Source organism: Gallus gallus, chromosome 8 (genome assembly GCF_016699485.2).
Source record: "Gallus gallus isolate bGalGal1 chromosome 8, bGalGal1.mat.broiler.GRCg7b, whole genome shotgun sequence".
In the NCBI taxonomy this organism is placed as follows: domain Eukaryota; kingdom Metazoa; phylum Chordata; class Aves; order Galliformes; family Phasianidae; genus Gallus; species Gallus gallus.
Window position 1 is genome coordinate 2,951,575 of NC_052539.1, and position 14,509 is coordinate 2,966,083.

At 35.2% G+C, this 14,509-nt stretch overlaps 1 long non-coding RNA gene across 3 annotated transcripts in view; it reads right to left on the reverse strand.

The window, feature by feature from the left end:
* LOC101750820 overlaps window positions 1-14,509 on the reverse strand; it is a 571,434-nt gene that overhangs the window by 227,900 nt on the left and 329,025 nt on the right. For all 3 annotated transcript variants that reach the window (XR_006940028.1, XR_006940027.1, XR_006940029.1), the window contains 2 exons: window positions 7,004-7,049; window positions 4,090-4,195 (listed from right to left, as the gene is read on the reverse strand). This is a non-coding gene — a long non-coding RNA (uncharacterized LOC101750820). The remainder of the gene's footprint in view (window positions 1-4,089; window positions 4,196-7,003; window positions 7,050-14,509) is intronic.

Genomic DNA, 14,509 nt, shown 5'->3' on the forward strand with positions numbered 1-14,509 from the left:
CTAAATGCATTTTAGAAAATAACCCAACGTCTGTTTTTCAATAGCTGTATTTGTTTGCCTTTTATTTATTTATTTATTTTGAGAATTGCCAATACCTCCTCTTGTTTCCTCCTTACTTAAGTTAGGGTTGGAGATCCTGTTCCATTACATAATATTTAAAATTTTCCACACAGTATCCCAAACATATGAAAACAGCATTTCCAGAAAAACGATGCATGAAGCTCAAAAAAGGTTAAGACAACATCCAATAATCTAACTTGTCAGTTTCCTTTTAAATTAAAACATTACAGTTTGCAACTTGGTGTAAAAGGAGGAGAGCCTACAAGTCACCTACAAGTCTCAAAACTCTCATCTACAAGCTCTTATGCTTTTGATGTATAGCTTTGATAGCTGATTATTTTAGATTCACATTATACATATATCCATGTCTAAAGTAGTCTCTTGAAATGATGCAGTGCTGTAGAGATGACTTCAAACTACAGGATGAAGTAGAGAGGCTATAGCATTTTTTCTGACTTCACAAAGAATACATTTCAAACTAAACCCAAAAGAAAGTTGTTTCATTATACATACTTTACATTAGCACTCATACTAAAACAGACAATAGTATACAACTACACTAGTTGATGTAGAATATGCCTTGAAAACAAAGACAACTGAAAGCACTTCTGCTTAGAAGAACAGTCAAAATAGCATTCATGAAAGACTAGATGCCTCTCATTTAGCCTCTGTGAAGTTTTCTTGCACATTTTTTTTTTTTAATGTACTGATTCAGAAATGGGGAGGAATTTACTGAATAAAAGTCCTTTGACATTTAGATGGCTATCTGCATATAAATTAGGAAGTTAATTACATTCTCATGAGCTGCATATAATGAGATTTGCAAAGAACAACTTATGTTCAGTTAGAGAAGTGAATTTGTCTGATTACATTAAGTTCTTTTTGAAATTGGTCATTTACATAAACCTGCAAATCATTGAAAAGTTATTTAATTTTTATGCTATTTTTTTTTTTCAAATTAATAGTTCATTGGAGGTATTACAACTTAAGTAACAGCAACTGACAGGTTTGATAAAGCAGAGTAGAAGTTAAACTAAGTAACAAGACAGCCACCAACTATCTTCTCTACTTTGCTCTGATAGGTTGTTGCTACTGTTATGTTCAGATATACAATACTAAGATACAAGCTAACTGCATACACTCCAGTCAAGATACTCAAAGATGATTAAGTTTGAAAAAAAATATCCTGAAGAACAATTTTCAGGAGACAATTCTTTAGGATTTCTTGTCCCTCTAAGTCCTCCAAATGTAATAAATTAAGTAATAAAAGGATGCTATAGAATTCTTCCTATTTATTTACTTATGCCATTTCTATTCTACACTCAGGAGCTCTATGGGAACAACACAATCTGAGGCTCATAGAACTTCATACCCTACAGAGGTGGCTGTTAAAAGCACGTTACAGAAATACTAGATAAATCTCAGTGTAAGATTGTAATATAGGGTCAACCATTTTAAGGACAGACTAACAGAAGACCTCAATTCATTAAAGGCACAAAAATTCCTCCTACAGTAAATTTGCTACTAATGTAGAATAGTCTATAGATTTCAGTTTTTATTTTCAATACTTTTCTCAAAAAACAAAAAAACACACATAGGTAATAACTGAAAGAATATACAAGCAAACAAATTTTCACTTCTGTCTGAATTCACACATGGAGTAACTGGTAATGCAAATGTTTTATGAAGCTTTGTTGCACCTTTTACTATATAAGCAACTCAATTTTCTAAAACTTGTACCAGAAAGACTGAACCTTCCATGATTTAATGGTGATAGAAAATGCTGAAGCCCAGAGAACATCTACAATTAAAGCCCTTTTAATCTAATGAAGACATTTCCAGTGGTGCTATGGTAATTTTAGTAAGACTCTCTTTAATCCTTTTGAAAAGGATAAGTATTACTGTGAGCTTCGCTTTGCAGGAGACAGCAGGAGAACCTGACAAACTGTTCTTACAGGGTTTGATATCTAAAACCTACAAAGCGTTTTTTCTGTCAAAGCCAACATGACTGAAACATTTTAGAGTGGCTTTGGGCTTTCTTTAACTGCAGATGGTTTTATTTGAAGAAGTCACAAAATATACAAATAAGTAATCAGTATATTTTTATCTATGCAGTAGATGTAACACTTGCTACTACTACCACTGCAACTTTATCCTGATAAATACAGTATTAAAGTCATCACAACATTGATTTGTTAAGCACTCAAGAAGTATTATTAATTTGCTTTTCATAATACTAAGGGATGCTGAATTTTGACCTCCATATAGGGCCAAAGAAAGAAGTCAGTTCATCACATTAGTTGGGGATATTTTAGATGTATGTTTGAGTATTTGAATCGCAACTGCAGCTTTGTAGTGGACTGTAAAGTAAGCTTTTTTAAAAAAAACTTTTCTTCTAAAATGGATAAATCCTGAATTTCTCCTCTAAAACAATCCCTCTCCAAAATCCAAAAGCACAGCAAACCACTTTGAAGACTAACAGTTTAATATAAGTGTGACTGAATGAATAATGCAATATGTACACAAGTCTGATCTAATAAGCACTGTGTCTTCAAAGGTTCAGGTACAGCATATGTTAATAAGAAATTCCTTTGATGAGTTGGATTACAGAAAACTCTCTAAAAAATGCCCATTTCAAAGATGACAACTCTTAGCAGTTCTAAATAGTTACAATCATCAGATACTATTTGCAAATGAAAATACCTAGAACTAAGCGAGAAAATGTTTCTCTCACAAAAACAAAACAGAGATCACTAGACATTCAAGGTGTTTACTGTTTCATTTATTATTACTGCATGTATGGTAATATGGTAACAGCAAGATACAGCTTCATGTTGTTTTCATCGTTAAAAATGCTTTTATCTCTATTTTCTTAATTTTTGTTGTTACACTTTTTGTGGACAAGCACAATGCCTCAGCAGCCTAAGATTTTAACCTAGATTAGTCCAACCTACCATCACAGTAGAAGACCTCTCCAGCAAGATTTGGATTGCAAAACAAACACCAAATATAAAATGAATAGAAAAAATGTCCAGACTTATCAGTAGGGGTAGAATTCCACTTCCTCCATTTTAAAGTCACAATATGTTTACTTTTCCACTCATACAGCTGCTTGCATCACAAATAAATGCATGACTTCATGTATCAACAAAATTCATCATAGGGCAAGATCTTGCACTACTATTTTGTTGGGGGTTTTTTTGCTTTAAGATAATATCTGTGTCACGTATGATTAACATAATGATCATGTATTAATCATGTATCATGTATTAATATCGTGTAATAATTACATGTATCATGTATTAATATTGTGTAATATTTACATGTATCATGTATTAATATCATGTAATATCATGAATTAATGATTTGTTGTTTTTACAGTGTGTTTAAGCAACTAGAGTGCCAAAGTAGCTGATAAGCCCTATTTAATGGCAACTACACTATGTTCAAGTATATTTTTCTTACAGTAACATGAACATTGTATTATGAATATGAAGTTTATAACGCTCGATTACACAAAGATTCTCAAAGCACATAAATGTGCACAGTTAACTATGATGTTAATCATTCATTTATACAAATACTAGTAAACAGTACTGAAGTATGAAGAGGCATCTCATAACATAACTTCAAGATGCATCTTGAAGAATACCACAAGCACAGGAACAAAATTAAATACATCTTTTCCAAAAACAACACAGACAAACTCTAGCTGTCTTCAAATCTAGCAACTTCCCAGCAGATCCTCTGAACTCAGGATTTAATGAATTTCAAACCAGAGAACAGTGAACTAAAACCACACTAGTACTGAGGAGTGTGCCAGGCCAGTGACTGAGTTCTAGCAGTTAAGAGGAGATTTACATTATATTTTAAGAAGCATAAAATGAATTGATTACCACATTTGAGTACAGAGAACATGCCAAGTTTTGAATTCAATCATGTAACAAAGTAATTAAAAATTTTAATTAACATTTAATAAAACTACACACGCCACAAGTAAACTGCTTCAAAAATATAATATTTCCTTACCTGCAGCCATAAAGCAGCGCTGCTGTGCTGTCCCGAGTGCTGTTGCCTATACGATATGATGACATTAAGTGACCGAAGGAAATTCCACATGCTGCTGACACAAAATCTGAGGAGTAAAAACAAAGTTTAAAAAAAAAAAAAAAAAGCCTTCTAGCACCTCTGTCATGAATCTGATTTGATACATCTAAACTGAGAGTTCTGACTTCTCAATTTCCATATATTTTCAACCCAATTCCATGGACGCCTAACATTTCTACCAAAATACTAGATTCGCTACTTGAACTGCCCTTTTTTGTTCTGGTAATAACCTCCCATGCTCAAGCCTAACGAGGGAAAAAGGCCACACCTGCTTTCAAACTGGACTTTTCAAACTGGAGCTAGTGGGCACCACAGGTGGGGGCAATTTACTTCAACTCGCTGTTATTGATCAGAACTTGCAAAATGGCTGATTTTACATGCTGCCCCCAGGATCTCTGAGCAAGCCTCATCCCCATTTTACTTTGTTAAATTCACTGCACAACAAAGCAAACCAGTGATTACTGCCTCAAATTTAAAGAAAAAAAAAAGCACAAAAGTAGACCCTTTTCCTCCTGTTCTGAAGTTACCTCATTTTGACCACCACTCCATGGGACTTTCCTCTGCGGAGAGGAAAGGTGGTGTGGCAATTGTGGCGGGAAACCTAGCAGCTTCTGCAGCTCTGCTTCTCACAGGCCCCTCCATGCTCAGCGCTGCTGGCAGGAGGCTGTGGCCCCTCAGGCACATCCCCACTTGTCTGCCACAACAGCAGTTGCAGCAGGATTGTCCCTACTCTGACACACAGCAGTTGTGGCAATGCTTCCCCATGCTCTGGCACAGCATTGGTTGCAGCTGCACTTCCCTCAGGACTTTTCCCGCTCTTGTACCAGTTGTCTCAGGAGGGAATCGTTACTTCCACATGGAAAGCACCCACTGTAATGGCTGCATTCTCCCCAAGTATGAAATGCTACATGCCTCCTTAGTAAGTAATTTTTACATGAATTGGCTTTTTTTCTCCTGTGGTCCTTTCTGCTGCAGGTCCAGCTGCAATCCACTGTGACCTGTACACAGCCACTGTCTCAGCTGCACAACCCCCTGCACTCAGCAGCCCAGCCCACCACAGCTGAGCCCAGATGGCTAGGGCAACACTAACCAGGCCTTCCCACTACAGATTCATTCTTAAGATGTATGATAAAAAATTATCCATACTATGGAAACAGACTGATAACTCAGGAAAATGAAAAGGTCACTCTGATTCTGAGAACTCACCCTTGGAGCTAAACTATTTTACATACTCACACCCCATACATTATGAGTAGCCTGTATGCACACTAACTTGTGTTTTATTGTGAGTAATCTCTTGTTATTGGCTAATATAATTGTGGTTCATCACTAGCAGAATATAAAGTCATAATGCTTTATCACTTCAGTGCCATCACTCCCTTGTAATTCATTCTGACGTGTAATAGGCCTACATGCCACCATATGATTTGTTTTTTCCGATTGCTTATATTTCAGTAGAGCACAACGAAAACCCATAGTTGAGAACTGGAAGTTTTTTAAAGACTTGAGTCAGATAGGTTTTCATGAATGAGGCTAGACTCTCAGCTATATAGAGTGAGCCTTATTTAAGCAATCTTTCTACTAAGAATCTAGTCCCTATTTGACAATGTCAGAGGCAAAAAAATATATATATCATTATTTGTCCTTTATTTATATTTCCTACTTTAAATTAGCATTTTTATAACCTGTGCACTGCTAAGAGTAGACTTCAGAACCATGACAATGATGAAAACTGTGACTTTCAGAAAGCCAAATAACTAAGATGTCTGAGGGAAAATTTTTCTTAAAACATATCTTGCAAGTTCTAACAAACAAGAACAATTTCACTACGCTGCAAAGTTCAAATTATTTAAAAATTAGTTATTGTCATATTTTATTTGGTTAAGGGAGATTTCTAAATACAATGAGTTCCAGGATAAAATGTGCTCAGATCACATGACATAAATCAAAATGAGATTGGAGTGTCTTACTAATTTCTCAACAATACATTACTAAGAAAGAGAATAAATCAAAACTGTAGATATGAATACAAGGCTCACCTGCACTGAATAATTCAGATCTTAGTATTTTCTCATTGCTAAACATATCAAGTGCAAATTATAACTCCCTACTGATTATAAAAATACATCACTAGAAGTAAAAGCACTTTGTAAATAAAATATGCTTTTCAAAAAGAATAATAATATTAATAAACTGCTACGAAGCCATTTTCTTGTCACTTTCTTCACACCAGCTTTATTTTTTATTGAGAGTAGAACTGTCCCATTCTAAAGAGATCGTTAATGAAAACTGAAATGAAATTCATCAGTCTTGAAGCTATATCATCTGTACTGTCAGGGAAATTCTTTTCCAGTAACAATTTTTTCCCCCCACTAGATCTAAGTGGATTGCATTTATGTATCGTTCTGCTTATAAGGAAGCAAGATTGCTTCTGACAGGTTCTTGGAGATACCAGGTAAAGTATTTGCAGGTAGGGAAATAATCATATACAGGAAAAATAGAACTCACCAAATTAGGGAAACGGCTCTAGCTATGCAGCATTCCTTTCCAGGAAGCAGTCTATATTACAGAGATGTTCTCTTTCCAGAGGCTGGCCCTTTTATGAACCCAGAGTGGCTGCACACTGGGTCTACACCTGCTGATCGCCTGGGGAGCACAGCTGCAAACAATCTGCCTGTGTTCCCCGGGCCAGCCACACCCCTTCACCAGGTGCTCAATCATCAGCTCAAGACCCAAACTAACAGTTCCCCTATGGTTGTATAACATACGAATTATTGAATGTTCATGCATAAAAGACAACAATAATTTTTGTGAGGGATATTGACCGATAACTCACCTCAGAACACAGAGCTGGACTGAAAGGTCTTTTTTGTTCCCCTCGTCTGTTTTGATAGGATTAAAAAAAAAAAAAAAAAAAGGAATAATCACCAACTGGGCTTAGCAAGTACTTCTATTAGAGTAACACATAATATAAAGCATATAATACATGAATCTCTAGAAGACAAAACAGAGGGAAAAAAGTTGTAAGCAGTTAAACAATTGATGAAGTTATATTTTGAGCTGGATCTTGCAACTGGGGAATTAAGTTTTACAAAATGTAGAAGTCTGTGCCCTGATCAACCTCACTTCTTCACAAAATGCAGAGGCAAAGTCAGACTTACTTTATGTCTTTTTCAAAGGTACTAATTAGAATCCACATGCTTCCCAATTAGAAGTAACTGTTATGGAAAAAATCTTAGTAAATTTTACTCTCATTTGAGTTTGGACAAAATTTAGATCAAAATATTATTAAAAAATCCAGCTAGATAGAATGTAACAAACTTTATTGTTGATACTGTGCATGCATAAAAGGCTTGACAGAAAAAAATAAAGAAGTTATTTTAAAGTAGTGTAAAACGCAAAATTAAAGGACCTGGTTTTATTGGTGCCATAACAGCAATGGTGTTGTCACCAATGTAATTAAGAACTTATGAATCTAAAAAGCTTCTGAATCCAGCTGAAAGACCTCTGTAGAATTCTGTCTCTTTTCAAAATAGCCTGTTCTAAACTTATCTAAATTACTGTTGTAAATAAACAGAGCAAACATTTTTTTTTTTTTTAGCATAATTAGTTATTTTTTACTGTGCTTTATAAGAATGTTATGATAAAGGACACGATTGGTGTATTTACCCAAGTATGCAGTATTTATAGAGAGCTTACAATAAGTTGTAACTTATCAAGGAGAGATAAAAAATTGATCAGCAAGCATTTTCATAATTGTCACTGAATATTAGGCATTTGTTATTCCATACACTGATAATGTTGTCAGGAAAGGCTTGCACAGAATGTCTGTGATGTACTTTCGTTCCAGTATTCAATCATAATCAACAATTCTTGAAGTAGTAATAGTTCAAAATGGCCCCAAGGCTCCATAAAACAAGAACTGCTGAGCTCTGTGACCTTGATCTTTAGAAAAGTTAAAAAGTTTTAAGACTGGATGTGAATGTTGATAAGACGCCATTTAACACTTTCAGAATTGTGAAATACAATGCACAATAATTTTAATACAAGCATTTAATAGCTTTTTAACTTCCATTCTAGCACTTGGTGTTTCTAATTAGATATAATTTGATCTAGTTTGTGGTACACATTGCCTAAAAAAAGCCCCACAAGATAAATGCTGCAGGAAATGTAGTATGACCTTTTCATTATTGCCTTGTCAGGACATCTGTCAATAGATTTTTCTTGTGTTCCAAAGCAGTCAGACATTTCAATGAACTGTAGTAAGGTAAAGCTTGTTCTTGGTAGGAAGCCAGACTATTGTACCAGTAAAATTCATAATGTACTATATAGTCAACAAGATATCAAGATACAAGGTATATAATAAAAATGAATTTGTCTTTTGAAGTAGAAAAGGTCAACAATTTACTATACTTCAGAAGGGAAAATAGAAAAGAAATAAATTGCATTTTCCACATCCCTGCTAATATTATCAGTGATTATACTCTAGAATGTATTACACAAATTTATTTCAGAAACCATTTAAATAAGCAATTTCGTAACATCAGCAATGAAAGGCAAATAAGAAATGCAGCTCAATATTTACAGAAGAGACAGAGGCAGATAATTCTCTTGCAAAAGAAAAGATTGCAAAGATATTTCAAATTCTGGAGTCTAATAGTTATGACAGCTTTTAGAAAGCTGCTAAAAACCACTCTATCTTCTCAACTTAACACGAATTGTTTCAGAGACAAAAGAGGCATGCCAATCCAAGAAAGCAAATAACCTTTTTCAAATTCTAGTTATTATAATGGCTACAGAAGTGACAAACTGAGCATGTTTTCCAATCCTCTAATTTCTTTGAGAGAAATGCTGAGTGTAAGCAGAGCAAAAGATACATGTCGGTAGTATTGACAGTTACCTCTGTTGGGAAAATTCCAGAGGCTTGCTAATCAAAATCATGACATTGAACAAGACTTAACAGTAATCACATACTATAAGAACATAGCCTCAGACAAATATTTACTAACTCATGTGTAGTTATGCCTTCATTCTAAGCAATATACAACAGAAGTATTAAGAACCTTCTTTAACCTTTTTGCCTGCTAATTAAACATATTTATACTACAGCCATCTTTTTCTTTTCTCGGGTGTTTATATATATATAATATGTATACTACACTTATTTATATATATATTTATATAAAATATAGTTGAGCTTCCAACCTTGTAATTATCGTATGTGCAAAAACTGCTGAACCCAAATGAAGTCCCTTTGAGTCTTTCCACATCTCATTGTAGAATTGAGTCCTGAAATTGCATTCTCTGAAGAATAAGTTTACAGATTTTTTTCTCTTTTCTTTTTCTTTTCTTTTCTTTTCTTTTTTTCTTTTTTTTTTTTTTTCTTTTTTTTCTTTTTTTTCTTTTTTTTCAACACAAATTTTTATTATTATTATCATCATTTTAATTCATATTTTAGTGAATATCTTGCATTTTCAGAACACGTTAGGGTTCAAGACAACGTTCAGAACAGAGGCTGAAAAAAAGTTTGACAGGGTGTGGAAGAAGACATTGAGAACAAAGGCTGTCTCCAGGATGCAAGAGCAGAAGTCAACTGGGGAGCTTAATCTCTGCTTTAGGACGACCCTGACTGGAGAAACAGCACGTAAATAGAAGGAAGTTGTGGCTCAGATTGAATGAGCACTTGTGTGGGCAGTTAGTGCCTAGATATGAAGGAGACTCGTTAAGTGTTCAGTTGACATGTTGGGGGGGATGGAAAGTTACAAGAGGGAACTTGGAAATATATATAAAGGATGTTAGAACCTGCAGTAAAGGATTCGGATCGTTCACATCTGAGTCCGTGCCTCAGACGCTGCAGATGCCAGGACATATTTAGCAGAAGGCAGACAGTTATTGAAACACTATGAGTCCAGCTCCACTATATCAATGCTACAAGACTGCCCCCAAAGATATATAAACAAACATAGGTCATTATTGTAAAGAGCAATTGCAGAAGTCCTCATTCTTCTTTATCAGTACACTTAGGAAGAATGCAACTAGGAAGAGTGGTTCCCAAAGTGATATTAAGTAACATTTTGGAAAGTCAATATGATGAAACAAGGACTTCCTGTCTTGTGTAGTTCCATATAATGTTTCTAATGCTTTCTGGCACTTGAGTGAGCACTCTTTTTATTTCCCCAGGGGGGAAGATAAAAATCCCAGGATCTTTACCCTGGGATCCACACTTGCTTACAAGCCCAGTAGCCTGGTTCTTTGTCATTTCCTAGACTGGAGTCATGCTTTAAAATGTCTGGATAACATCATTTTCATAACCTTCTTATGAGTCAAGCTGAATATTCTCATGCATAGAAACCACCTGCAGCAGCAGTCTCTACTGTTAAAGTTTAGTAGTAACACATATGTTTTAGAGCTAGACATTCTGCAGATCTTTGTAAACAGAAATTACTTTCAGTGAAGAAAGCAGAGACTCACATCTCAGAAATTAAACAATTCATAATTGCAAACTTGAACTTTAATTTGAAATACTGGTGAGAGATCTTGTAGTGAGAAAAGGATAACAGAGCAGCCATCTAAATCTGGCTTGCTATCAGCACAAATTGACTCATGGGTACTACAGCCTCTGCCCAGGCCAAGCAGAGTACCCTCCCATTGAATACCACAAGCAGCTCACATCCAGCTAGAGGAGTGGTGGACAGTGCATGGTGCAGCACTGGGGATCCAAACCTGGGAACGTGTATGTGACCATGGGGCCCTCAAATAGCATTCACATGCTGTTGTGCACGACTAGAACATCTGAGGAGCAGTTATAAAATGTTTAGAAAATGGTAGATCTTCATTAACATTTTGTGAATGCTATTGTAGCTATGTTGAATGATTGCCTATTTGAAATCCAGTTAATAACACGGTGCCACCTAGCTGCTTCAACACTGATCTGGTCTAAACCATGAGTTAAACAGTTTTCCTTGTGACAGCCTGACTCTCAGTTGTATTATACACAGAGCTGCATTCTGGACATGTATAAGTTTTCCAGGTCCTGTAAATGTAATTCTCCAGGATCAAACTTTCCCATCAGGACATTTTTAATTCTTATAAGTGTTACTGTAGTTGTGGGAAGTCATTTTCAATTTACTTAGAAGTGTTCTGTTTAGTAGAATCAATGTCTGCTCCTATTTATCTTCAAGAGAATATTCTGTTTCTAAACAAATTATATCCCAAAGGACTAAAAGCTGTATTTTAGCAGACTCTAAATGTTTCTGTTCTAAGTAACTGTAAATGCACTGGTTGCTTTTACAGCATATGATCTGACTTCTGTGCAAAGATCCATGAAAGACACTTTGGATATACAATTTCCTTGGGGAAACAAATCCATTGTTTGAATTAAATTACATCGAGATTTCTATGCAAAAGCTAACACATTGCAGCTTTAATGTTAGTCTGACAGTACCTTGCTGTTCATGCCATGTGCTTTGTTTATCCTCATAAACCGGGGCTCAGCTGAAAGTAGGTGATGCTTCCAGTGTTCTAAACAGACTACTAGCAGGTGGTTGAGTCTAAAAGACTTTTTGACAAACGTCCCTGAGGTAAAGTACCAGGAGTTAGCACTCCATCCCAGGAAGAATATTATACTTATCATCAATGAGCACTTTTGGAAATGTAGCACAAAGGTTGGTGTTTCTGGCAGCAACATTATTTGTAAAACAATACACAATCTACTTCTAGAACTGTATAGGCAAAAACAACATCCACTTTGTCTGACCTACATGCACCACTGTTCCAAGTGATTCTTCCCTTGTTTTTTTTTTTCCTCAGATATATTTGTTCAAAAAGCAAACCTCTTCTGCAAACTTAAAATATGGGAATGAAATCCTCTCCCACTGAATCCAAATTTCATTTGGTTTCCTGACTGATATGAAAATGTTGTGCATCTTTCTGATATTGGATTAGACAATAATGAAGTGATTTTCCATTAAAGCGTATCTTCCCTTCACAAGCATGGCAACTTACTTGTTCAGTGCAACCTAGCAACTTACTTCTAAACAGTCAGTAAACATTTTATTAATGTACCATAACATTGTACCTATCCTGCTCTAACAAAAGGTCAATTCTCTCTCTAGCACAGTATGTTTAGCCTTGTGAGAATCAAGCCATTCCTTCATTCTCCTGAACCACAACTCATTTCTGTAGATGTGCTTCTTTCTCCCAAGTCAGAATCACAAAGAACAAAACAGAAATATAAGTATGGCTTTTACAGGTGTGCACTCAAGTTCGTAGAGTCTCCACTGGACTCCATAGTGAAAACTCATCAGTCACCTAACTAATCCTTTCTCAAACCACCCCTATTGGATTCTGTATCCCTAATCTTTTCCTAATTTCACAAGAGTTTCCTTCTCTGCTTCTCAGACCATCATTTATCTAATAGACCACAATGCTCTGATCAGCTCAGACCATGGAGCACACAATAAGGTTTTTCTCCTCAGAGACTGAACTGCGAGTCATTAGCTGAATTTTTTGTGGGATGACACCATTACAGATTCTCACCAGTCTTTTTACAGGTAAGAAAACTTAAACATCACAGGTCTGAACATTGTATTTAAACTAGGAAAGACTCTCAATTGCAGTGCCTCAGTTGCATTAGAGAACTTTAAAGGAGTAACATGAGCTAGAGTAACTCATTTCATATTTAGGTTGAACCCTTCCTGTTCTCCAACTTAGGATTCATTCAGTACATACTGGAAACCAAACTAACTTGTCTAGGCATACCTGATCTAGTAACCACTTGGTAGCATGCACTCTGATAAAACAAAATTTTTCTATGTCTTACTTCTAAAAATTCTTGAAACTACTACTATTTGCAAACAAGGTTTCATATTAAATTCATTAAATAACTAACATGACTGAGGGGCGTGTGGAAAAGGAAGATATACGTCACAATGCAAATAAACAAATAATGCATAATCACACCAGCAATTGCAACAAGTTGAAATCTAAATGCAAAAATGTAGGTTGAAACTCAAGTAAAGAAGTCTGTCAGGAAATAACTGCCAGTTAATCTGAACAAATATTTGAAATGGCTTTAATACGTGGAAGGACAGATCAATGTATTAGGATTATTTACTAAAAACCCAACTGAGAATTTTGAAACTTTTAAGTAGTACCTAGGTCTGAAGCCAAATTTCTAAAGATTTAAATACAATCTTAGAGATTGAAGGGAGTATTAATAATCACACAGTCTTCCAAATTTTTAATAAAAGGTCTTTTGCCTCCAATTTAAACAACAAAAAAAGTGAACTGGGCCATTTATACTGTAATGGAAAGTTTGCTTTCTTGTGATTCCATTCCTAATTTAGGCTAGATTAGACTTTGTGCTTTAAAATATAGAAAACAGTAACAAAAGGCAGAAAAGAGAAATTTTTAGAATTTAAAACTAAGAACAGACTACTTCAGCAAAAATGCTACTGTACTATTACAGGTGTCAATGCAGCTCATATATCTTGCTGTTTGCTGAGGACTGTTGGAGGAGCACTGTTGTTCTCAATTTTAGACTAGCTAAGGAGGCTATTTGCTCTTGGTGTAAAAATTGTAGCTTAAAATCCTTTTAGTCCTTAGACTTACTAGGTGTGGTCACCAAATCCTTTCTATTCAGTTGGAACAAGTCACTTTGTTGTAAACAGAATTTCTTAACACATCTAAGTACCCGAGCTCCAGATTTAAGACACTGTATTGAATCTGAGCACAAACTGCAATTTCTGCAATTTTCTAACCAGTACTTTTAAGTTATTCTGTGTATGTTATGTCTAAAACTGGCAAAGACTCTCTTTTTGTTCACTGATATCTTCCTTGAAAAGAGGACTAATTTTCTGGTCAGACCTGTTTCCTAAACTAGTCATTTTTGATATGAATGGAAATGAATGGATCAGGACTTCCCTGATGTATAGCACTATACTGAAGTAATGTTAGCACAACATCATATCTTGTAAAACAAGTCTAACTATCCATACAATCCATCTATCCAAAATGTATTACAGAGTTTCTGACAAAAACATAACCATCCAGCCTGGAAACATTTCTTCTAGATCCAATTAATTTTGATTAATTCTAACAGTGCAAAGTGTTCAGTGCATTTTCTTATTCTGTGCTAGACAAGACAAGATCATCTCACAGCGCAACAGTTAAGGGAATTAGGTACATATTTAATAATTTCCCTGGAAGAAAATGATAAATATTTCTGTTTGACTGGACATCTAAAACTCTCAATGTACATAATGTGTAGTGCTTGTGGCCTGAGTAATGCCTGAACGTTCTACTCAGCATTCATATAGTAACCTAAATGGTAGAAATAACC